The sequence below is a fragment of the Panthera tigris genome, chromosome A2 (genome assembly GCF_018350195.1).
Source record: "Panthera tigris isolate Pti1 chromosome A2, P.tigris_Pti1_mat1.1, whole genome shotgun sequence".
Classification (NCBI taxonomy): domain Eukaryota; kingdom Metazoa; phylum Chordata; class Mammalia; order Carnivora; family Felidae; genus Panthera; species Panthera tigris.
The window spans coordinates 48,559,008-48,585,849 of NC_056661.1; the positions used below are offsets into that span (position 1 = coordinate 48,559,008).

The following is a 26,842-nucleotide window of genomic DNA, read 5'->3' on the forward strand; positions in this document are numbered from 1 at the left end:
AGCCTATTTCAGTCATAAACAGAACCAGAAATGAGTTGACTGGAATGAAATAGGTGGCCTTTTTAAAAGTCACTGTCAGAATAACTTTTAAGCCCTTTCAAAGAAACATCCAAGACTGAGAGACCCAACTAAGTTTCATCTGGACAAAACTTGCAGATCGTCTCCTTATTATAAGGGAGAACATGCTCTAGATATTCCAGGGGTGAGGAAATAATTTCCTATGCTTTCTAAACCTTTTTACTCAACGTTCTTGCTGTTTCATCCTGTTATTGAGATGCTTTAGTGAGTTACTGTCTTTGCATTAGACTGATCAGTGTCCAAGAAGTGAACACCTACTGTTCCCCAAACTGAGGAGAGAAGGATGTCATAAAAGGAACTATAAAACAAAACAAACAAAACAAAAAAGTATCTTTTTCTTTTTTGCAGTAAAGTTTGTAAAATACTTATGAATCAAGTCATACCACATTTGCTTTCTTGACAGTTATTTTTATCATTTTTGGGTCCAATCAATGACTAAAGAAAATTCCTTTAAAATTAGCTGATTTGTCAAGTTAGTGTCAAAATCATGTGGGAATGAATTCCATTTGGTCATGTTAAAACTACAATAGCAATACCACTGATTTGTCATAATATGTAATATTTACTAAATATTTCTTAATCTCAGAGAATTGTCTATCAAAAAATGCTTGAGTTAAATTCAGTCCCACTGTTACCATGACAACTGCAAGGAGAGGAAGAAGTCTGTCTTCCCCTTTCATGGATGAATTCACATTATGTCTCAGTATTTGCTCCCCCAGTAGTCCTAGGTAACTCCAGGTGACCCTAAGATTCTCAGTTTCTATTGAGGAGAGATTTCTGTGTGGTAATAACCTGTAGCATCTCTGGTAGGAGAGTATGGTGTAGGTGTATAATCCCTTCCCCTCAGGTTCCATTGGCTCTTTCAAATTCTCACATTGGACCTGGAAAGGACATTTGTTATAGATGGGGTACTGTGAGATTATGAACCCTTGAATATTTTTAAGCTATTGTGTATACATTCATTTATCTGCCAAGTTATGTCATATCTAAAGTTGTTACCTCAAGTTAACTTAAGTTGTAAAGTGTCCCCTAGCTCTATTTGTCTAGAAATTTGTGAAAGGGTACTGATGCTCTTAGGATTTAAAAAAAAATGTTTCTTTGTATGAAGGACCACTGTTTTCCTGAATCATACCATTTTGGCTAAAGTCTGACCAAATTTAAGATCATGATATTGAACACTCCTCAGTGTGTGTGCTGTCATATTGCTTTTGTGGAGGACCTGTAAGAAGGATTGAAGGGTTCAGAAGTAGAAATTGATGGCCTCTCTGTCAAGTAATCTTTAAAGTAGTTAACATTATGAAGGAGAGATATATTTTCATATGATACCAAGCACTATGGAATTCTTTTTTTTGTGTTACATGTTTTTTGTTTTCATGTAGCATAGTCAAATGCTACTGTTTTTAATTTAATGACATATATACAAAATACATGACCATTGCAGTAAATCCTTTCAGATTGATAAGGTGATAAAATAGTTAAATGGATCCAATATCTGAAAAAAATACTTGAAACACTTTGTCTCATATCTCAAAATAATTCCTCTTTGTGGCACACCTCTTGCCTTGAAAAAATGAACGCTGATTAGCTAATGGCAATGCAGTCTGAAAATAATCGTTCGTGTATTCCCTTAAATCCTTGGAGCTGGAAGGGATTCATGAAGAATTTCTGACTAATCCCCTTGTTTCAAGACAACAATGTGTTAGTATTACTGACAAGTAGACTATCTTCTTTTTTTATTTGAAGGTAAAAACAATTGTAGTTTTCTACTAATGGTTGATTGTCAGGCCAAATTTCAAGAAATCTTTGATTCCCAGATAACTATTGCATAAGCTAATAGTTCATTGGAGATAAAGAAACAAGGCTGTGTTCATCTAATATAAAAACAGTTGTTGATTTTGATGAGTTTTGTCAAACTTACATGTTAGTCATTGTAAATAGTTTGTGCTAACATTTCCAGATTTGACTGAATGATCGGGATTTTACTTCAATAAGTATTTATTGCGCTCTAAGTTCAGGGTATATTAGGTACTTCTGATGAAGGTTAAGAGGTCACGGTTTCCTTACCATCATCCGCAAGGGCTGGAGCAGTAAATAGATAATGTGTACTGCCTTAGACAGGAGCTACCTTAGTGCCCTGAGGGAGGTGGAGAGGAAATGTCATTGAAATTAAATATTCCATAAATGTTTCAGGATGGTGGGGTGTTTAGAAAAAAATCTCACAGATACGTTTAAGGAAACAAATGGTGGGGACTGAAAGAGAAAGATCACTAGATAATGTTGAGATGAAAAGTGGCGCGGACTCAGGTAGTGCTTACGGCAAGAGAGGAAGGAGGAAGATGAAGATATTTCTGTAGTTATGTTGATGATTAAGAATGGAAACAACAACACGTACCTGAGCGTTTCCAACGTACTGAAACGTACTCTGAGCATTTTACATGCATCGACTCCATCCATCTGCAAATAGCACCGTGGAGTTGCTTCTCTCATTGCCCCAGTTTTGTAGCCAAAGGAAAATGAGACTTAGAAGTTGGAGCACTTGACTCAGGTTACACTCTTAGTGAGTAGTAGGGCTCACATTCAGATTAAGTCCTACCAACATCAGCCTGGAGGTAAATCCATTTTGCCTGAATCCCAGGATACAGAGCGGTTTCCCATAGCAGCTAAGGGTGGAAACCATCTTTGTGGCGTACCCAGCACTGCTCTCAGATCTGTGTGATGTAGAGAGCACCACTCCAAGTGTGGTCACTGAGTTTCTGCCATTGTATTGCTTACTATTATGTAGCAATATAAATAACAAAATTTAAGAATCAGCACTTCAGAACTTTCATGACTATTTGACAGTAATTTTATGTGTGTGGCATCTAATAATGAAAAAAATGACATTGCATTTTACACTTTTTTATTCCATATTTCTAGGACTTTATTTTTAATGTATTCTATAAGTAATGATCAACAACAGATTGGACAATTTAAAATAATAACAAAACAAACTGATATTTTGTTTTATGTAGTTTGAGAACCACCAGTGTAGAATAAAGGCTGGCCTGGTTTCTATTCATTTCTATTATTCTTTCAATGGGTTTAACACCTACCTAGTAAGATCGCTGCCAAATTTAAAACAGGAACATAGTAGCTAGCATCTAGCAGTGTGTTTAACACATGGTAGATTTTCAGTCACAGACAGCTAAGCATGTTACCATAAGAACAAAAACCAGGAGTTGCTTAACAGCTATTTCATTGCATCTGACTCCAGTGAACTTCTTGGAGGAAAAGTCTTGAAGCAGAGTGTCCTAAATCAGTCTGTTTTTGTAATTTGATCCTAGGGGAGAGGGACAAATGAGATGAAAAAGGCCCATGTTAGGGATTTATGCAAAAAATAATTTGTAAAGAATTTAGAATCTGGTTGGACTCAGATTCCTCTTCTGCAGCAGTTTACAGTGAAAACTGAGGCTTTAGAATGAGGACTTGGACACGCACAAGGGAAATCCCTGGTGCTCCATGCCCAGAATTTCCCCACCAGAGGCAAACAGGAGGAGTTTTAGCACGAAGGAGGCAGTATTAGCTGCTGCCTTCAGGGATTTCAGTCTGATGTGCTGACTTCCCACGTTTATCTTTGAGACTTTTCTTCTCTGCCACTTCTGTGCCTCCCAGGTCTTCCTCTCCCCTCCTTCAAGTCCACATGGAGAGTTTCCTCTTCATCTCTTTTCCCTCTACAAAACTTCTTCTAAGACCTGAATTTCCACATGTCTTTCCTAGACTGTTGTAGAGTCTTTCATAGAATCTTCTGGTCCAAATGCCAACCTATTTGAGCAACCCTCTGTGCCACATGCCTGGAAGATAGATTTTTTTTTCCTTCCATACTTCAAAAGTGAGTTTTTATTTTCTGGTCATATCCCTCTAGCCCATATTCTGAAACCATATGAAAGGAATCACATCTAGGATTTTAAAGTTTAAAAAAATCTCGACTAAATGAATGGGTACTTTGTAAAGATTTACTGTGTACTTGCTATGTCCATGGCACTCTGCTGGACGTGGGGAGAGTACAAATAGGGGGTCACTGACTCTTGCAGTATGTACTGGGAAGATCACTGTACTACACCTTAGGAATAATTCTAAAACATATACAAATAATAAAAACAGAAGAAGACAAATACAAAGAGAAGTTCTTTTCTTTTCTTCTTGCTCCCCAGTGGGCCATCTGTAATACGCCTTAGGCAAGTGTACTACTGTAAAGACCGCCGTTCAAAGGTGAGATCATACAGGTGCTAGGTAAATACATCACAGAGTAGAAAATAGGAGTTACAGGTGTAATGATGTGGAATAATAGCTGGGAGCCATTATTTAAAACTGAATGGATTCTAAGCGTTTATTTTATAGCTCTCTCTATGCACCCAGATCTGGGAATTAAAAAACAAAATGTATATGACAAGATAGTAAAATGAGCAAGAGCAGAGGTCAGCATCATTTTTCTTAAAAAGGCCTGTAAGCAAATATTTTACGCTTGCAGGGCTGACTGCCTTGGTCACAACCAGCTCAGCTTTGCCGTCAGTAGCTTGAAGGAAGGCAGCCACAAGCAACGTTAAAAACACTTAGCCTGGCTGTGCTTGAGGTCTGCCTGCAGCCCAGAGCTTGCTAAACCCTGATTAAGAGCACAGGCTTTGGAATCACCCTGGGTGATGGAGTCTGGTATCAGTGCCAGGTGTGTAGTGATTTGCCTGTTACATAAACTCTCCACTCCTTGGTTTCCTCAGTGAGCTCCCAGTAGGTCTCACCTAGCAACTAGTTGATAATGTAGAATTTCAGGCCTTGCCCAAGCTCTACAGACTCAGAATATGCTTTTCAACAAGCTCCTTGGGATACATTTTTTTGCTCATTAAGTTGGAGAAGCACTGTGGTAGATAATGCTGAGGGTTATGGCACGAACTACATAGGGTGGTTTGGTTACGAGATTAATTGAGATGATACTCTTACAGTAGTTCCCATAATGCTAGGACTAACATAATCACTCCCTCAGTTTTGTATTCACTCATACCCTCTGTTAAGATTTCTCAGAGGAGTGCCTGGGTGGTTCAGTTCATTAAGTCTTAGGTCATGATCTCGTGGTTTGTGAGTTCGAGCCATATGTGGGGCTCTGTGCAGAGAGCTCAGAGCCTGGAGTCTGCTTTGGATTCTGTGTCTCCCTCGTTCTCTGCCTCTACCCCGCTTGCACTCTGTCTCTCTCTCTCAAAAATAAATAAACATTAAAAAAAAAAAGATTTCTCAGAGATTTCAGAGTCTAGTGGGATTTAGCAAGGTATTATATGAAATTGCCCTTGAATGATAAGTGGGATTTAGTCATGGAGTGATAGAGACTATAGCATATTAGTGTCACTGTTTAACCAGTAAGTCATAGCTGTACTCTGAGTAATTAATTAGTAAGTCATTTTTGGTAAGTCAGTGGGAGAAGTATAGGCTTACCTTCTGTTGGCATTTTCTTCTCTTGGAATCCATATATATATATATATATATATATATATATATATATATATATATATACACACACACACACACACACACACACACACACATCATTGCTTGGCTGTGGTAATTAGAATTAATAGATGTCATCAGAATGAGGTAACTTGCATCTTTGAAGTGAAAAATATAAAGAGATATATTAGAGAAACTTTGCTTTAAAGACTTGAACCAAAAAATAAGTGCTGTTAATCAGAATTTAAGTAAACATGAATACTGCATTATTTTAATTTTGTTATATGGTGACTAGCAGTACTAATAGAATGACTTATGCTTTCCACGTTTATTTAACTTTGTGATTTATGTTAATGATCCCGACCATAGCTTGAATGCCTCTTCTTCCTAAGAAGTGTACAATCTGTAAGGACTTACTGATGGTTAGTTCACTGCTGACCCAGAATATGAGGGGACATAGTCTAATAAATGAAGCCTCTTTGCCTTCATAGTGGTTTTCTCAGCCGTTAAATGAGAATAATGCCTGTTCTTCTACAGATACTGTGTGGACAGATGATAAAGGTCACTATGCTCTCTGAAGAAATGGCACTATATAAATCCAGCATAACATTAAAATCGAAATTTCAACCTTTTAAGTAGGCAGTGGTGACTTAGAAGCAAAAATGGAGACTTGTCTAAATGATGGGTGAGTCTGAAGCAGTTCAGTTTGTTCTTTAGAAAATGAATCCAAGGTGACTGGGAGAATTTTCCAGTCAGAGCTGGGTGATTAAATATTCCACCTAGTAGGCATTTAGTCAATGTTTGAGTGTCAGTACCAAGGAAAGGGATGTGAAGGGGCAGGAGAATGTACCTGGTATAGAGATGTGGATTAGGATAAGCCAGCCTGTGGTTGTGAGTCAGTTTAGAGGAGTTGATGAAGTGGGAATTTGGAGATACGATTAAACAGAGGCCCCTGAAAGTAGTTTACACTAAAAGGTAATCACAATTAAGTTATTTAATGGTTTGGATAGCTCTGTCCGTGTTGGGGTGTGGTGAGAATCTCAGGTGGTCATGAGCAAGGGAGAACTTGTATAGTCTGTAATAGGGAACAAGTGTTAAAAAAATGTTTACTCATTTGATCTTACAGTTGGAAAGTCTGATGCTAGAGTTCATTTGATGAGTGGAATTTGTGTGAAAATTAGTAGAGCCATTCTGATTCTTCTGCCCATTCCAATCAAGCTTCTAAAAACACCTGTCCATCATAGGTTCCTCACCTGTCCCTTTATCATCTGTTTTATGGTGTCTCTATTCTGCTCCCACTCACCCCACAAACTTCTCCAAATTGCCTTTTTCTCCACAAAACTCCTCCAAAAAGTATCACCAACCATTTTGGTGCCTTTAAGGTCAGAAGACATTTTCTGGAAGTCTAATCATATTAAGTCACTCAACATTTTTGATACTATTAAATATTCCCCTCTTGGTGAAACACTTTTCCTATGGACTCTGTAATACCAGAGTCTTCCTATCTCCTGACTGCATACACTTTGCTTTGGAAATATCATTCATAGTCATGAAGTTATTGACCAACTTTCCTATGACAAGTCCAAAGGGTGACCCCTTGGTAGAATTTTCATTCTGTGCATCACAGTAACCAGTAGTACTACCTACTTTGCTCTTTTCTTAGCTGTTTCCTAGGTGACTGAAATGTAACAAGTCCAGCCTAAATTCCTCAATATAACAGGATATTCTTTGTTATAAACTGTACTTTTCTAGCACTCTAAGATTCGATCTTAGCTTCATCTCCTCTTATAATTAGACATTAAATGGTGATTATATTGTCTTTCCCCTTTACCAGACTAGAAAGAAAATGGAGACTTTTTCACAGCTGCTGCCTCCTACTTGCTCTTTCTTTTCTTTCCTTCTTCTTTCCTTCCTCCTTCCTCCCTCCCTTCCTCCCTTTCTCCTTTCCTTCTTCCCTCCCTCCTTCTTTATTCCTTCCTGCCTTTCTTATTTCTTTGCTTCTTTTCTTCCCTCTTTCCTTCCTTCCCTCTTTCCTTCTCTCCTTCCTTCCTTCCCTCCTTCCTTTCTTCTTTCCTTCTTTCCTACTTTATTTCCTTCCTTCTTTCCTTCCTTCTTTCTTAAATTATCCCAATGCACCCTATACCTAGATAAAGATTGGCATATAATTGGCACTGAAAATATTTAGCAAATGGATTAAACTAGTGTAATGAAAAAAGTATACGCTAAGCTACAAAGTCACAAAAACTTGGGTTGGATTCCGAGGAATCCACTCAAACCTGTAATATTTAGTTACGTATCTTCTCTGAACCCCTTCTTGTCATTTTACTACTGTGTATAAAAACAGCTATAGTACAGAATTCTTGTAAGAATATAAATGATGTTATATAGTAAGTGTCTACTGTAGTGCATGATACAAAAGCATAGTATATGATCTTATGTTAATTTGTCACTCCTTTTCTAGGTTTATATTCATTTTTTTTTCACTTATTGATCCAATAATGTGTCAGCAGTCATTGTGTTAAGGGACTGTTCCAGGTGCTGAGAATCCAGTGGTGAACAAAATAGGGCACATTTCCACTCATGATTACCTTTACTTCACAGGGGGAGACAGATACAAAGTAAGTAAGTACATTTATGAAACTTTAAACATATTTTCTGTAGGGGTACCTGGGTGGCTCAGTCAGTTAAGCATCTGCCTCAATTTCAGCTTAGGTCATAATCTCATGGTTGTGAGATTGAGCCCCACATTGGGCTCTGTGCTGGGCCTGGAGCCTGCTTAAGAGTCTCTGTCTCTCTCAGGGCACCTGGGTGGCTCAGTTGGTTGAGCCTCTGATTTTGGCTCAGGTCATGACCTCACTGTTTGTGAGTTTAAGCCCCTCATCAGGCTCTGTGCTGATCAAAGCCTGGAGCCTGCTTCAGATTCTGTGTCTCCCTCTCTCGCTCTCTGCCCTTCCCCCACCCACACTCTGTGTGTCTCTCTCTCAAAAATAAACAGTAAAAAATTTTTATAAAAAAATTATCTCTCTTTTCCTTTGCCCCTCCCCTACTTATATTCTAACTCTGTGTCTCTGTCTCTCCTTCCCTCTCTCTCCCTGCCCCCCTATATATATATATATACATGTATATATATAATTTTTTTTTCTGTGAGTGCTGAGAGGAAAGAAAAAGCAGTTCTGATAAGATGCCATTGGAGCACATTGAAGAAATATATCACCACAGTGTGGAGGGTAAGCACTGCAAGAGGAACCAACAGTAACCTAAATAGCATTGAGGTGGGAATGTACTTGAATGTTCATGGAGCAGCCCCTTCTCCCCCCCACCCAGTACACCTGGAGAAGAATTAGTGATTTTAGAGAGGTAGAAGGGTATATCAATGTTGTAAGGTCTTTTAGGTCATTATAAAGACTCTAGATTCCTCTCTGGGTAAGATGGGAGTCATGAGTGGATTTTAAGAAGAAGAGTGACATAATTTGACTTAGATTTAAAGCAGATCATCTGCAATACTTTCTGGAGGAAAACCTCAAGTAATAAGGGATGAAAAATGGAAACTAGAGAGGAGTCTATTAAATAGTCTAAGCAGGATGTATTGGTGACTTTGTACAGGGACGGTCATTCTCAAGGACATTTCCTAGAGCAATATGAACATTACCTAGGTCCCACCCCAGACCTTCTGAATGAGAGATGTTTAGGAGTAGGGGGAGCCCAGAAACGTGTGTTATAACCATCTCTCCAGCAAATACTGATACTCACCAACATTTGAGAACCACCATTCTTGGGCATGAATAGCTTTGGAAGCAGTAAGATGTTGTCCTTTCCTGACATATGTTGAAGCCAGAGTTAACCAGATTGACTGATGATTGTATGTGAGGTAGATGTGTGAAAAGGATCATTGTGAGGTTTTTGAACTAAGAAACTGGTGGAATCAGGTTACCACATGCTGAGAGAATCCTGGGAGGAACAGTTGGAATGGAGATCTTTTTAGTTCTGATATATTCTTTTCAGTGTGACCAGCAGGCATCCAAGTGAAGTTGTTAAGTAGGCAGTTGGATGTTCACGTGTGGAGTTCAGTTTCTCTTTAATAAATCTATTTAAGAAGACTAAATGACTGCTATTATGGTTTTTTTGTTGTTGTTGTTGTTGTTCAAGAAGTGGAAATAGTTGAGAACTATAGAGATTAAAGAACTATGCAGGGCAGCAGTTTTAAAATTAGCTCAAAACAAAAAGTGAATTCTTAAATTTTTCACGAGACTAATTCTTCTAATTTGTCATATGCTGGGGATCACCTAATAGATCTCTTAACTGACTAAGTATTTTTTAGGGAACCTAGAAATTGATATCATTCCATTATTACTTTGAAAGTCAAAGGTGTCATGGCATTTCATATCCTCAGACAGTACTCTGTATGTGATTTAATAGCTTGCTGAGGGGCCGACTTGGTTTGGAAGTCCATAGAGTGGTATTTTTTTTGTGTGGAGATTCAACTAAGGATACTAATAGTCTGTAAAATCTGTTCTACATCAGATATTTTCAGAATCTGCTAGGCCTAATTTGCGCCAATCAGTTTAATTTTGTACAGTTTAACATGATATTGGCTGTTGATACATAATTTATTATTTAATAAAATTTGGATATCTGTGTATGTCATCCAATCTCCCCTTTGTTTGAAGTACAATGCATTTTCTTTATTTGTTATTTTTCAACCAACAATATACCTGAATGATAATGGGATAACCAGTTATATTTAGACCTGTTAAAGAATTAAGAATCTGAAGTAATAGCATTACTCTCTACCTAATTGTTAACAACAGTAATTGCATAGTTCTGTCCTGAATTATGGTTTTGATGTATTTTGATACTCTAGAATTTCAGTAGTAGTGGCAAATGTAGAAGAAAGTGTCAGAAACTAGAGGAGAGTTTCAAGCTAATTATTCTAGGTGTTTTGAAGATGGAACAGTTTGTTCAGTTCAACTAATTCTTTTGCTGAGTACCCAGGTAAAATTTGAGTCGTGGCATACTATGGTGGAAGCCATAGTAGGTGGCATGGCTTCCATAGCTCCTTTATACCTCCTAATGAGGAAATAGGTAGTTGGCCAAAATATCTACCTTCTCGTCTACATATGGAACTTACCCAATCCACTGAAATGTGGATCTTGTTCAGTTGTTTAAAGTCATTAAAGGCTATTCAAATCCATTAGAAGTGTCAGCATACTTTAATGATGCACATTTATGAATCAGTCATAAAAACAATGTGTGATCTGCATAATTAAAATAAAGCCATGTGATAAAAATTGTTCTGGTAGAGTTTGAACTGGAATGACTTGGCTTTGAGTTGGCAAGGATAAAATTCCTTCCGGGGTTGAAAAAAATTGCTAAAATTACTTCTCTGAAGAGATATCCATTGATCCTAATAGGTCTAATAATTGCCAGGGGTGTGTGTTCTTGGTTGTTCCTAGATCCCGGTTATCCTCATGTGTTCTGCAGTTGTTTTTCACTGTGCCCTGTAACATTTCCATTCACGTCCAGCTTAGCTCAGAGTTTCTTCAACTTGACATTAGCTGCTAGGACATGCAGCTGGCATTCTGGTTCATGTATTGCAGAAAAGATGGCTTCCATGCTGCTGATCTGGCTTTGTTAGATGACTCTGTCTTGTCATTCAGTGTTCAGTGAGACTGAGACGTGGTGTTTGTGAAAAATGCTTCAGGTAATGGATGCGCCTTGCATACCTCCTCCATGCTCTCTACTTCTCTGGGCATGCAAGCGTTCAGTTTTAAGTTCGGTTGGAAATGTGAACAATGGCTATGGCAGGAGTGTTTTGTTTTAGAAGGGAGATGTCAAGATATTAACCTCTGCTGTTTTAGCCAAAAGGTGTGGTCTGGCACACACAAGGGGCCATGGAAATTTTTGCTGTTTTATAAATATAATGCCCAAATGTCAGATGAAGGTTGAAAATAATTCTAACAGTACTCATTATAAATCCTCCAAAAAAGCACCTTATATTGGATTTCTTATAAACTCTCCCATAATGTAAGACTCTATTTATTTAAAGGAACAAAGCACTGCTTAGAGAATACACTGTAGTCTGAAATTACCCGAATCAATGTTTATTTTGGATGCTTAAGGGGATTATATAACAAAAACAAAGAAAAATTAGAAAGAAAAATTGAGACAGATTTGATATATACTAATGAAAATATTATCTCAGAATTAGAGGTATTTGGTGTCATTCTAAGCATGTCTTCAAATTCACTTTACAAAGTAGTAAGTAGTTATCTTGTAGAAATCATGGTTATATGCTTAAGGGGTGGATACAAAAATGATCTGTTAGAGGATTATGGAATTCTGTTTTTCAGTTTGGGATACAATTTTTAGGAATAATATTATACTCAAATTGAATAAAAATCATATTTCAAAAACATGAAAGAAAATTTACTTCAGAAAAATATATTACAATGAAGACAAAGAGGCTTATGTTGAAGGCATGAGTAAATATTTAAAATAAAATTGTTTCATGAATCTTGGGGAGAAAAGTTTTAAATGTATAAATAAATCAATATATGGACATATAATAAAAGTATAATAATATATACATATGTATTTTTATGATATATTTAAAAATATGTAACCTTAGGTAAATAAATATAAATAGGATTCTATTTCATATATATATACTTAATTTATTTGTTTATATATTTATTTATATATAATGTACTTTGTGTGTACATGGTGTATATAGTTGAGGTGGCTAAACATATTTTATTTTATTAAACTCTAACTCATAAGGAAAAGACATGATCTTCTTTAAATTTGGGGCAATTTCTTTTTTATCACAGATGGTGTTTCCTTATTGCTTTCCACATTTTATCTATTAGTATGTATACTTTACACTCCTGTGTTCCTTTTTAAAAATACATGTGTCCCTTGGGAGGACAAGCATAGAATAGGTTATCCTTAAAAAGCAATGTGTTTTCTTTATAACATTCAGTCAAACAGTGAATATGTTAATTTTGCTGGGCAAACTAGTAAGAGGATACCTGATATTTTTGGAGAAACATAAAGAATTAGAACCAAATATTACCTTGGCCACTGTAGAGTTTGGGCCTTTCAATAATACTCTTAAACTCTTCCTTAAAATGTGAAATAGTACTGAAAATCCTAGCTCTCATTTACCTCAGTTATTTAAAAAATCCGAATAGATACACAACTACAGAATCTTAGGAATGTAAGAAACCCTACTCGGTTATCTAGGCCAATCCTCTCCAAATACCATCAACATCCCTGATAAATAGTTGGTAAGACTTCTTCCTTACTGTTTCCAATGATGGGGAAAATCTACCACCTAAGCATTTTATTTATTACATTTATATTTTGCATTTGCTTGGGTTTTGAATTTATCTAGAATGACTTTCCAAGTGATGCTTTTTATCAGGATAAATAAATAAATATGCATGTGAGAGTGTGTGGGGGGTGTGTGTGTAAATCTGCATGTGTTTATAAATGTATATCTTAAAATTTAAAAAGTCCTTTAGGGACATAAGTTGTTATTCTTTTTAAAGATCCTTCAGTCAAACTAGGGTGGCTTTGAGTGTTGAGAAATTTTGTTAAAGTAGAGGAATACATAAGAACACAGGGTTTCTAGAAGGCAAAAGTGAGGGAGATAGAGGGAGGAAGCTATTTCCAAAGAAATATTTCACATATTTTGTGATACTTGGCTAATACCTCGGTGTACAGGTAACTGTTGATATTAAGGTCTAGGGCTTGGTGACTGGGTATTATTCTCTCGTTCATCATGTTGTTCACTTTTTAAAAGGGGAAGTTGCCAAGGAATCTAGCCAGTTAGAAGAATAGAAAGCCACAAGGCCTTAGCAGGTGTCAGTGAACTGAAGGAAAAAAAGGGTTAGTCTCATTTTTGTCCTTTCTTGTTGCATCTGTGTGAGAAAAATATAAAAGAATAGGAAGAAGAAAGATCCAGGCTCAAGAAATCAGGAGTGGAAATTTTGCTTCGCATAGAGGTGACTCTCTGGCTGCTGGATGTGATGCTACTATTTCTGAGGCTAATGTTGATTTCAGTCTGGGTAGCTGTCATTCTGGTGCTTCTTCCAAAAGTAAATAAGTACATGAAACAGACCCATTTCCTGGATGAGGCAATGAGTGCTAATAGAGGAAGACATTTTATGAGGCCAAAATGAAAACAGAAGAAAGTCTAAAATTTTCACTTTTAAGTTTAGGGGCCATTTTTAAAATGCCCCAAAATATCTGATTGAGAGACATGCCTTTTCTTCTTAGAATTAAGAGATCTACTTAGTTTGGTAAAGTCTCATTGGTTTATTTTTGTTTTTTTCCCCTTGCCTCAGGAGACATATCTGGTAAGAGATGGTTACCAGAGGGGAGGTGGGTGGGTGAAATAGGTTTTGTGGAAATAGGTGAGGGCACTTGTAATGAGCACCTGGTGTTTTACGTAAGTGATGAATCACGAAATTGTACGCTTGGAACTAATGCTGCACTTTATGTTAACTAATTGGAGTTTATATAAAAACTTAGAGAGATGTTTAATGATTAAAAGATTTAGTTTATCAAAAGAGTTATTCTAAGTTTGCTAGATGAAATAACATTCCTGGGAGCTTAAACTCTGTGGAACATAACCCTCCCTTACTACAAGTTAATGGTGGTCTTAATTTCATTAAGGTTGTGGATACAACTAATGATTGTATCTGATGCATGCCAAGTTTTCTGCTAAGTGACTGTATATCTTCTAGGTTGGAATAGACTCAATTTTTTCACTCTAACTAAAAAAAAATTCTTTATAGCTATTATGACCTTTTCTCCAATTGAGAGCTAGGACAAAAACAAGTGTATTCATAGCTGAAAGAAAGAAAACTTTCAGGGTCTATGGACTTGAGAGAGACAGCTGAGGGAAGAGAAAGACCTAGACTTTTCAATGTCTGTATTTTCTGATTGTGTTGATTCATACAACCAACATTTTAAATGCTATTGTGAGTCAATACTCTGTTCTTAAACCCTGAGTAGAGAAATGAAAGAGATTAAGTGAGAGAATGAATGATCTCAGAGCCGAAAGCTCCTTAGGAAAAGTGTTTTGTATATGCAATACACAGACTCTGTAGCATTAGGGTTTATAAAATTAATTCGTTAACATACAAATGATACTTTGCCCATCTATTTCAAAGGTTGTGGGAATTACATGGTGTATAAATGTGAAATGATTTTATTCATGTTGATAGAATATCCTAATAGTTGGCCAACATTGGCTAATAGTTATAAGAGAGACAACATAGTGTAGTGGACAAAATAATGATATAAATCATAATTTTTACAGTCAGATAGGACTAAGTTCTCTACTGCTTAATAACTGTGTCCTTGAGCAAAGTAGTTAACATCTCTGATCCTCACTTTTCATATCTGTTAAAATAATAGTGACACCCCCTAGTTGGCAGTCATACTGGGAAGATGAATGTGGAGAATCTAGCAATAAACCTGTGGCTGATCCATAAACAATTAGCTATTATTGTCAATCATTACTAAGTTCAGTTGCTAAGGGTTCAGCACCCTTTCTCCATTCCTGGGGCATAGACCTGGGTTGCCTTACAGAGGAGGCTTATGCTGGAAGAAAAAGTCAGTTCTGCCTTTCTTGATGGTTGCCAAAATCTAGAAGTGTGTAGAACTGATTGCCAAGAGGGATGTTGACTCAGATATATCTTGCAGAAGAAGCTGAGAGATTCTTCAGAATATCTACAAAATGAAGTCATGAATGTAAGATTTATATGAAATTAAAAATAGCAAAAAATGGCACATTGATTATAAGTGGGTGTTCAGCTAGAGTGTTTTTATGTGTTTATTTATTTTTAATTTTTTAATGTTTATTTTTGAGAGAGTGAGAGAGAGAGCATGAGCTGGGGAGGGGCAGGGAGAGAGGGAGACACAGAATCTGAAGCAGGCTCCAGGCTCTGAACTGTCATCACAGACCCAACACAGGGCTCGAACCCACGAACTGTAAAATCTTGACTTGAGCCAAAGTCGGAAACTCAACCGACGGAGGCACCCAGTTGCCCCTGTTTGTTTTTTAATGGCTATGATGTATCAGTGAGGATAGGCGCAGTGATCTAAATGTGTGGCCTTGGAAAATTAATGATTATAACTTTCACATTTAATAACTAAGTGTGGGTTGTTGAATGATCCTTTAGTTCATTCTCTAAAAATATCCCAAAGCCTTGAGTGGATCCCAGAAGTTTACTGATTTCTCATTCCACAGGAGCACGTGTGTGCTAAGCAAGCATGCTATAAAACAGATGATTCTGGTGACAACACCCTCCATGACCCTCCATAGTCTTTTGACTCAAAGAAGGAAGAATTGGAAACTACTTCTAGAGCAACATGAATGTATGCAGTAGGGTTTTTTTTAAAGAATATTTTTAGACTTCTCAAAGCTCTGAACTTCTTTAGTGAATGACATCCTGAGAAGATGTATTTCAGTGTCCAAATACACCTGTTCTCTTAAAAGCAAGACCTTCTACCATTGCCAATTTGTTACTGCTCTACCTACTTCAGAAAGAAAAGGCCAGGTTTCCTCCAACCAAAATCAAATGCCACTGACAAAAATTGTATGTGAACTTTTTATTCCTTTGAGTTTAACCTCCCAGTTTTCTCATGGTTTTGGTAAAAAGTATATATATCTTTTGGGAAATTCCCACTTCGCTTGGTAGAGTTACTTTGTCTCAAAGTCTTTACCCAATGTCTTAGAGAATTCAGTAGTACCAGGGATAGCATAAAATCTATAAGAAATAAGTAGGATAAAGAAATATTATAAATAAAACATCAAGTCATAAAATCAGTGAGAAAGGTATATAAAAGTATAGGCTTATGGTATTATGCAATTTTCTTGTATCAGCGGTGGGTTCCACATAGTAGAGTGTTTTGTATATCCATTTCTTTTTAAGGCTGTTTGTGTCAATTCCATAATTCTCCGAACATATACTCTGCCTCATTTAATAGTACATATTCTATTCAACCAAAATGCTGACTATGAGGTGTGGGAAAATCGGAAGAATTATGTATATTATCTCTGTTCTTTAAGCAGTGTTTTTTGGGGGTAATTAAAAGTGAAGACAGTAAGTGCTGAGGACCATGATAGTTGATAAAACTACTTAATCATATAGACAATCAGGAAGGAGGTTCTCAACATGGATTGACTTGTGAACTTTGCTTAAGAGTTTAAAACCTAAAGTTTAAAGAGTTTAAAACCAAAGCGACAGCTTTGAAGACCTTTTGTTTCAGTTGTTAGAGAAAGAGGAAGATACTAATACACAAAGAGCTGGATGTTGGAAAATAACTACATTTCAAAGGCTCCTGATATGGGCCTGACCACAGTAATGATAGGAAACATAGCTAAATAATACTAATTAAAAAGAAATGGGTTGTAGGCAATGTAGAGTTTGGGGATATTTTATGGATATGCACACAATAAGTAGAATTTGAGAATGGTAATGTTGGAAAGAGGATTTGGGATGGTTCTCTGTGCGTGCGCACAAGTCACGTGTGTATGTGTGAACAGTGGGCAGCCACTGAGAAAGGTCAATCTGAAAATCATAACTGTGGAGTAGACACAGGTAAGTCTGGAGCTGCAGACCAATGAGGAGGTTGTATGAGTGTAATATTGGCTTGAGTGATGTGACATTAAGAATGGGACACGGGGTGAGCATACGAAACAAGCAACGGTTTCCAACATATGGCATTCGTTCAGAATGCAAGAATGTTCCAACAGCGATGTTACCAGATGTCTGTGCTCTCTTCTTTCCAATGTAAAGATTTGATCAAGTGCCATTCCACTCTGATAACTGCCTAATTCATTGATAACGTCTATTTATTATTTTAATGTCAGCAGGCAATTAAAACTTCTGATTAGTAATGGCCACAGAGAACTGATAGTATTCCAAACCAAAGATAAACAATTAGATTTGATTAACCTGTATACAGATAACTCTTATATCTCCCAGTTATTATTTTCAACGGATTCAGAGTAGGAACCAGTGATAGGTAATAAAGTAAAAAAAAGAAAATAGAGAAAACTCTAAGATTGAGAAAGTGATTCTTTGTCATCCTTGGGTAGCTAACTCAAGTTCAGCAATGAGCCTTTGAAGTCCTTAAGAAAATGCATTTAGCTTCGTTAAAAAAAAAAAAAAAAAAAAAAAAAAAAAGAGGTTAGAGTGGGAGAGAGCCAAAGCATAAGAGACTCTTAAAAACTGAGAACAAACTGAGGGTTGATGGGAGTTGGAAGGGAGGGGAGGGTAGGTGATGGGCATTGAAGAGGGCATCTTTTGGGAAGAGCACTGGGTGTTGTATGGAAACCAATTTGACAATAAATTTCATATATTAAAGAAAAAATCATAAAACTATTATGAGATCCCCTTACTGAGCTTTTTCAAACAACTATTTAAGAAAATTACATGAAGGTTAAAAAATAGAATAGTGAAGACATGCTGAGCTGAACAGTGAGAATTTGACTCTAAATGACTAGCATATTAAATGTATCTGTAATTATTTATATGTCCCAAGATACTGACCTTGCATTTTCCTATATGGGAACATCCTTCGGAATGTGTAGGATGTACCAATTAACTGATGTAAATTCTCTAGCTCTGCACAGGGTACAGGAATTTTACAGGTTAATGGATGTCACAAGGATATGTGTGCAGGTCCAGCAGTGACCTGCCAAAAGGGCCTATGATGGAAGTCAGCCAGTGCATTTGTTAAATGTTGATGACTAAAAGGCCCTCTCTTGGGACTTACACACCCTCTGCGTGTCTCCAGCCACATAAAGAGATACCACAGCAGGTAGCAGAAACACACAACATCATTTCTACCTTTTGATGTAAGATGTTTATTATTTTCATCAGACACAACACATAAAATACCTTATGAGTGGCTGCCAAGCATATTGTTCTGTGCCTCCTGGTGTGTTTACACTGGTCCATTTTCAACAGTTTCCTTTGCTACAGGCATCAAAAAACGACCTTTTTTAGCAGCGTCTGTTCCCTTTTGGATTTGCGCTCTTGTCTAGAGTCCCATTATCTCAAAATCATTTATGTGCAGGAGGGGAGATGCAGTAATGAATTGCAAAATCTCACAATTTGTATTTGATATGTTCTGCCTTTTCGGCTAACACATTTGGACTAAAACCTATATAAATAACTTAATTAAAGTCAGGTATTTAAAGTCAGTAATGGATATTTTTGACAAGGTGGTGCAGACTGAGTTTAAAATCTCAGAATAACTATAGAAGCTGAAATGATACAGTAGCTACTTTATGCTGCTTTACACTTTATGTGAAGTTTCTGCCTTAGTACAATATAGGAAAGCTCTTTATTGACCAATATTGTAATTATCAATCTCAGAGCAGTCACATGATTTCACTTTGCTATCTGGAACTTCAAGTTCCTTATTTGTAAAATGGAACAATGTATTGAATAAAACAAAGTTTCTTTTAAGCCATAAAATAAAGGAATCAATGACACAGTGATATAGCAGCCTGGAATCTAGTTAGAAGCCCCTGAATCAACTTTTTCCATGGCTAATTAGACACATTTAGGATAAGAATTCTTTTTTTTATTTAATTTTTTAAAGTTTATTTATTTTGAGAGAGAGCAAGTATGAGCGGGGAGGGTCAGAGAAAGAGAGAGGGAGAGAGAGAATCAGAAGCAGGCTCCGTGCACTGTCAGCATGGAGCCCGATGTGGCGCTTGATCTCATGAACTGCAAGATCATGACCTGAGCAGAGATCAAGAGTCTGCTGCTTAACTGACTGAGCCACTCAGGCACCCCAGGACGGGAATTCTTACTTTTTTTAATGTTTTTTTAATGTTTATTTATTTTTGAGAAAGATAGAGAGAGAGACAGAGCTCAAGAGGGGAAGGGCCACAGAGAGAGGGAGACACAGAATCCGAAGCAGGCTCCAGGCTCCGAGCTGTCAGCACAGAGCCGGATGCAAGGCTGGAACTCATGAACCGAGAGATCATGACCCGAGCCGAAGTCGGACCCTTAAGCGACTGAGCCACACAGGTGCCCCAAGGACAGGAATTCTTAATCGATATAGTTTCTTAATTGATCTTAGGTGCATTTGTTGATGTATCTCTACCATAAACCACAGAGATTATAGTTACTTCTTGGTTTAATCTGGGATCCACTACTTCCTAGTTTCATGTTTTTGGACAATTGATAATCATTTTGTACTTCTGTTTTTGTTTTTGATTTTTGTTTTTGTTTTTTTGTAAAATGGCATATTGAAAGTATACATAAGATAATTTATGTTGAATGGTTGAATCTGACACTTAATGAACATTCAAGCACTAGGTCCTATTGCTTATTCTTTGTGTTGATGTTTTCAGTTGCAATAATATACTTTGAATGTGGGCAGCTCATAGGTTCATTAATTCCTTGGGATCTTGAGGTAGCTTTGCAGGCTCTGATGACTACTGTGTCCAGGTCAGAGGAACTGTTAACATTTGTGAGAAAGGTGGCAGTCATGTTTACAAAAGCCCCACTGGAATAGTAAGGTTGACCAAAATGTAGACTCTCTCCTACTATCAATATTAAACTTCAGAGAAATTATTGAAGTTTTAAACTCTGATTTAGGAGTGACACAGAGAACATTGATAGTGACTCTCTTTTGCTTGGAGACTTCAGGCAATTAAAATATTTTTAGTTTTCCAGTGAGGCAGTTAAGACCCAGTTTGGTTACTTGATTTTTCAAACTCATACAGACAGACTGCAACAGAGAAGGTAAATATTACTAGGTTTATGACATAGGCGCGTGTGCACACCTGTATATCTATCAGGGGAAAAGAGGGAATTCTTATACTTTGTTAAAGTAGTTGCTTTTGCTTCTTAAAATGTAAGATATTGGAACCAGGTGGAGAGTTTTGTGTTGAGTTTCAAAGAGCTCCTATTGAGCACCACCCGTGTACCAGGAACTGTTGTAGTTGTCACCTCTGCTATATCATTTATTTATTTTTGTTTTGGTTTTTTTCTGCTATATCATTTAAAATAGTGTGATTAGAGGGGTGCCTGGGTGGCTCAGTCGGTTGAGCGTCTGACTTCAGCTCAGGTCATGATCTCACAGTTTGTGGGTTCAAGCCCCGCATCAGACTCTGTGCTGACTGCTTGCTCAGAACCTGGAGCCTGCTTTGGATTCTGTGTCTCCCTCTCTCTCTGCCCCTCCCCCACTCATGCTTTGTCTCACTCTGTTTCTAAAAAATACATAAATGTAAAAAAAAATTGTTTAAAACTAGTGTGGTTAGAGACTAACAACAGAGAAGAAGCTATTAGCTCAAATGTAGGAGGAGTTAGAAAACTGTATTTATGGGATGAAACTCTGTGTGTGTGTGTGTGTGTATGTACGTACTAATTAGCTTACCTCACCATCTTTACATTTTGTCATTGAATTCTTTAGCCATTTTCTTTTACTCATTTTTCCATTCAACATTTATTTATTGAACATCATGTACTGGCCACTGTTCTTGGGGCTAAGGATACAGCAGGAAATAGAATAATTTTGTTATACTACAAATAGATAAATTTGTTGCCCTCAGAGCTTTCATTCCATTGGAAGAGATAAACATTAAATAAATAGATAACTAATATAATGTCAGACAGTAGAGGTGACTCTGTAGACAAGTGAAGTAGGCGAAACAAAGCAAAGTTCCTTGAGACAAAGAGTAAGGGTGGCATATTATATTGCTCAAATCTCTGCATTTAATCTGCACAATTGGTTGTACAAATTCTTTCACACATGTGAAGACTATGTCAGATTATGGCATAACATCATTTCACATAGGAAATGGCTTTTCCCTAAGAAGGATGACCTAGAACCAGGAGAAACTTAAGACATCTTTCACACCATTCTTCTTAGTGTACACATAGAAAACTAAGAATTAACTTGATCAAAGCCAAAGAGGTAGGTAATGGCAGAACTAGGCCTGAAATATGTTGCCTATCTCCCAAATACAATACTTTTTGACTTGCATCAGATGTACTCCCGTCTGGGGATATTTTTGCCTAAACTAAATTGTTGCATAGAAATACTTTAAATAGCTTTTGTAGGCAATATAATTAAAACTATAGGCTATAGGGTTTATATTTTGGCTCTGCTACTTATTGCTACATAAGTGGGGGCAAAATAATTAAACTTGCAGAGCCTCATTTCATGGTTTGTAAAATGGTAATAAAATAAAATGAATTAGATATACTATAGATTTGGGGAGGTAAATTCATACATGTAAGTCACTTAGCACACAGTCTAGTATATAATAAATGTTAAAAAAATCACTCTAAGGGGCTCCTGGGTGGCTCAGTCGGTTAAGCGTCCGACTTCAGCTCAGGTCACGATCTCGCGGTCTGTGAGTTCGAGCCTCGCGTCAGGCTCTGTGCTGACAGCTCAGAGCCTGGAGCCTGCTTCGGGTTCTGTGTCTCTCCCTCTCTCTGCCCCTCCCTTGCTCATGCTCTGTCTCTCTCTGTCTCAAAAATTAATAAAAACATTTAAAAAAAATCACTTTGAGGGGGTCCTGGGAGGTTTACTTGGTGGGGCATCCAGCTTTGGCTTAGGTGATTGTCTTGTGGTTCATGGGTTTGAACCCTGCATCAGGCTTTCTGCTGTTGGCACAGAGCTTGAGGTCAGCTTCATATTCTGTTTCTCTCTCTCTCTCTCTTCTCTCTCTCTGTTTCTCTCCTGCTCACACTCTGTCTCTCTCTCTCAAAAATAAATAAACATTAAAAAAATTACTTTGAATTAATCAAGGAACTCTAATAAGTACATTACAATATTTTTAGCACATGGGAACATTTATTAATGTTTGATTAATAATATGGAAAAATGGTACTTCAATGAGGGCCAAAATGTGTGTAATGTATATATGTGTGTATATTGCTTTAGTTTCTTGTCCATCCCCTATAGTATGTTCTTGGGTTGCTATAGTACAGTCTCTTGGTCCTTAGTATTTATAGTCTTCCCCAACCTAGTAAATGTAAGGAGCAAACTTGCTGAAAATAAAATGAGTTTTCACCTTCAACATACTTTAAGAAATTAATTAATCATCCCTAAACCTCTCAAAATTAAGTAACTTTAATTATCTGACAGATGGATAAATAGAAGCAATGCGTCCCTAGATTCTATTATTTTGCTCAGATTACAAAATGGCTTGACTTCATCCATCAACTCTTTAATTCAATACTTTGTACTTTATTTTTTAAAGAATTCCTCAGTGAGAAATTAATCACCAAATTGATGCCCTTCCTTTAAGAAATTTTCAAGCTTAAAGTCTGTCATTGCTTTGAATTTGCTTTCTTTTTTTTTTTTTTTTTTTTTTTAATAATAGAACTCATTCACATTGAATGCACACATTGTGGGGAGCCTGGGACTTTGGGAGATGCAAAACAACATTCTTTTTCACTGGTTGTCTGAAGAATAAATCCATGTGTCTGTTTTGTGTGAGGCAGACATTTTTCATATTTCATTTGGAATGTATTCTATATTATGTTCGTGGAATATAGAGATGAGATAAAAATGCAAAATATCATAAAGAATTGGGTCAGCACTTCAATTTCAGAGGAAGTTATCTCTTCTGTGTTTGTTTAGCCATATTTCTTTCCTGCTAATAGTTAAATTTCTTCACTTCTGTTTTGATCCTTTAAGATGCTCAATTTACCAAGGAAAAGTAGCAGACTTATTAAAAATTCAAATTACTTGTAATAGAAGACTTACCTAAAAGTAATAGATATATAATTCATTTTATACAAAATTCTAGAATAGGCAAAACTAACGTATGCTGGAAAAATCAGGATATTTGTTGGGTCTAGGGCTTTGGAGAGAGAATTATGATGCTGGTGTGTTTGTAAGCTTATATATCTCTTGGATCATGCAGGTGTATGCATTTGTCAAAACTCAACTGTCACTTAAGATTTCTATTTTCCAGTATATATGAATCTTGCATAAATTTTAAAATTATTGAACACTAGTTAATTACATATATTTTGAAATATTTAGAGAAAAGTGTACTGATGTTTACAGGTACTTTGAAATGCATTAAAATACTTTAGACTGAGGGATAGGTCTGTGATAAGTGGTATAATAAAATGCCAATAGTAGAACCTAGATAGTAGTTATATGGGTATTCAGTGTGAAATTTCTTATACTTTGCTACATGTTTGAAAATGTCCATAGTAAAATATTGGTTGTGTGTGAAATAAAGTGGAAGAATGAGGGACATATGAGGGGTTTTAAGAGGACTTAGGATTCAGAAGCTATCTACTCTGTTTTATTTAACTTAAAAAAAATGCTTGATAACTGAAATACAGATTTGTAAATTTTTCATTCTTGGTAAATAAGCACTCATACATGTGTAGAAAATTCTGAACCACAAGAATCTTGTTGGAAGGCAAAGCCCAACTTCGAATAAAGAAGCTAAAAGAGTTTCCCTGCAGCTTAGTTGAAGATCCTTGCAGTTTAAGAGTTTAAGGCTCAGTCGCTCAGTCATCCAGTCTTAGGCTTTGAATTTCAAGCTCACAAATAAAAAATATAGTGCTGATAATTCTCTTTTAGCAGCAATAACCAGTTTCCAAATACAGTGTGGTCATAGTGACAGACAATTGTGTCCTATGCTGGTGGTGGCACTGGTGTAAGATATTATTTGCAGGTATTGGTAGCCTTCCTCATGAGCTAGATCTATGAAGTGATTTTGACATGAGTATGGCTGTTCATTTTCTAAATCCTGATCTCTGTATTTTCTGGCATTCCTGGAACTACTTAATATCCTATGCCCTTTGAGAATATATTTGTGTGCATGTATGACTATATGTGTATGTGCATGTGTGAATGAATATTGTATATGTGTGTATACAGTTGTGTGTATATACATGTAGGGGTTGGTGAATATGTGTGGTGTATATACATGCACGTTTTATACACACATATACTTATGTAATATAGTAAAATGTAGTAATATATATACTATATATACTTTATATATATAAAGTACTTATGTATATATACACACACATATACATGCATATACTTATTTCTATTGCTTAAAACTAAGAGTATTGAAAATAATGTATTTTTTGGCAATATTATTTATTTTAATCAATTTATTTTTTTAAATACATTTTTTTTGTCAAATTGGCTAACATACAGTGTATAAAGGGTGCTCTTGAATTTTGGGATAGATCCATCACTTACATACAACACCCAGTGCTCATGTCAGCAAGTGTCCTTATCAATGCCTATCACCCATTTTCCCCTCTCCCTTGCCCCCCATCAACGCTCAGTTTGTTCTCTTTATTTAAGAGTCTCTTAGGGTTTGCCTCCCTCCCTCTCTTTTTGTGACTAGAAAATAATATATTAACTTTATAGGGTGAATCAGTTATTTTTGCAGATGTCTTTCAAGTATCTTCTCTATAAACTTCTTCTATCATGTCTGCAAAAATATTCTAGTCTTCCCTATCCTAAAGGTACTTCAAGTCATCTGGCTCCTTAAGGTTCTATTCTGTACTATCCCCACTGGCCAGCATCACGTGGGTGTCCAACATTACAATAATGATGCCAACCACTGGAGTTAGGACACACCCCGTACATTAAGGGCTCTGTGTTCCACAGGATTGCTCTTACTTCACATGCCAGCAGCACTTGGAAGGCAGCCAGGCCACCCACATTTCTTATGTATTAGCTATAAATTTGAGGGTTCCCATAACTCCATCAGGTTCAGTGATTTGCTGGGATGACTCACAGAACTCAAGACAGTGCTATGCTTAAAATTATAATTTTATTATAAAGAATACAGATAGGGTAAAATCAGGAAGGGGGTGCAAACCTTCCATGTTCTTTTCCATGAAGTTTGGGTGTATCATCCTCTGGACACATCAACATGGTCACCCACCAGGAACCTCCACTGAGCCTTGGTGATTGGAAATTTTATTGGGGTTTCATTGCCTAGGCATTGTTGATTAAATCATTGGCCACATGATTGAGCTCAATCTTTAGCCCCCATTGTCCTCCCAGGAGGTTGGAATGGTCCACAGTTCCAGTGTCCTAATCACATCATTAGTCTTTCTGTTGACCAACCTCCATTCTGAAGCTGTCTAGAGCCCTACCATGAGTCATCTCATTAGCATAACAAAAGACACTGTTATCTTTCAGGAAATGCCAAGAGGTTTTAATACTCTTGCTGGGAACCAGGAACAAAAACCAGATATTTATTCTTTTTTTATTATACTACAGATTCTGTCTATCAAAATCATCATATAGTCACGAAATGAAGGCAAAGACAGATGTGTATTAATAGTGGAGCTGTGGAACACCCTTCCCTTACCCCACCTCCCATCTAAATTGTAAGTGATGAATAAGAAATACAAAAGGCCTAAATGTGGAACAAATGAGCATACAGTATGAATCTGGAGCCCAATTTAGTGTTCCCACAACTTTTCCTTTACAATGAAGCCACCCATGCATGCAGGACAAAACCCATTTGATCACTTACCCAGTGACAGGTAAACAAGATGGAGAATGGTAGATACATCTACCCCAGACATTGTTGGAAACTTTACCTCCCCTCACCACTTAAACTCATAATCAAGGTGAACATTATACCTACCCATAGGCATGCCTAAGATGATGTGAAATAACTAGAAAATGGCTACCGCTGTGTTTTTCAATGTAATAATGATACACCTTGGTGAAAAAAAGAAGAACTTTTGATGCTAGTCTCTTTTTCCAATTGAATCCATTATTTTTACAACCTTGGCCCAAAAGGAGTAGTATATGCAGAATTGTAAATAGTCCATAAAATATTTCTTTCTCCTATGGAACAGTGTCCAAGTGTCCTTGACTCAATGAAACCTTGAGATAGCACTGAACTCACCTACTTACTAATAGTTGTCAGAATTAGGATTATTAAAATGATTAATGAAGAAAGAAACTTCCATTCACTTTATGAGCTATAAATAAATAGAATCCTCTCCTTTGTTTCCCTTTCTTCATCATGTTTGCCAGAACTTGGTTTTCATACTGTTGATACTACTCCAAGTTCTCTGAGGGGTCTTCAGAACTTCCCAATTGGCATATTCCATGGTCTTGTCTCACAATTCAAAACCCTTGATTGCTCTGACTCCTTTAACGTTTGCAACCACCACCTTTGTGTGGAAACTTTCTGTCTTATAATTATTACTCAACAATGTTTGAATTTGCTATACCTATGACTTGTAGAGGTCAATAGGGAGCCTTTGAATCTCTTTGAGGAGAT

General features: G+C 36.7%; 1 protein-coding gene across 5 annotated transcripts in view; it reads left to right on the plus strand.

Annotated features, from left to right (window-relative positions):
- The window catches only part of GRM7 (glutamate metabotropic receptor 7), an 860,397-nt gene that overhangs the window by 197,498 nt on the left and 636,057 nt on the right, over positions 1 to 26,842 (plus strand). Inside the window, exon 2 of one of the 5 annotated variants that reach the window (XM_042979450.1) lies at positions 25,822 to 25,931. The exons of the other annotated variants lie outside the window; for them this stretch is intronic. The gene's annotated coding sequence lies outside the window, so the exon portion shown is untranslated. The remainder of the gene's footprint in view (positions 1 to 25,821; positions 25,932 to 26,842) is intronic. 5 annotated transcript variants of the gene reach the window in all.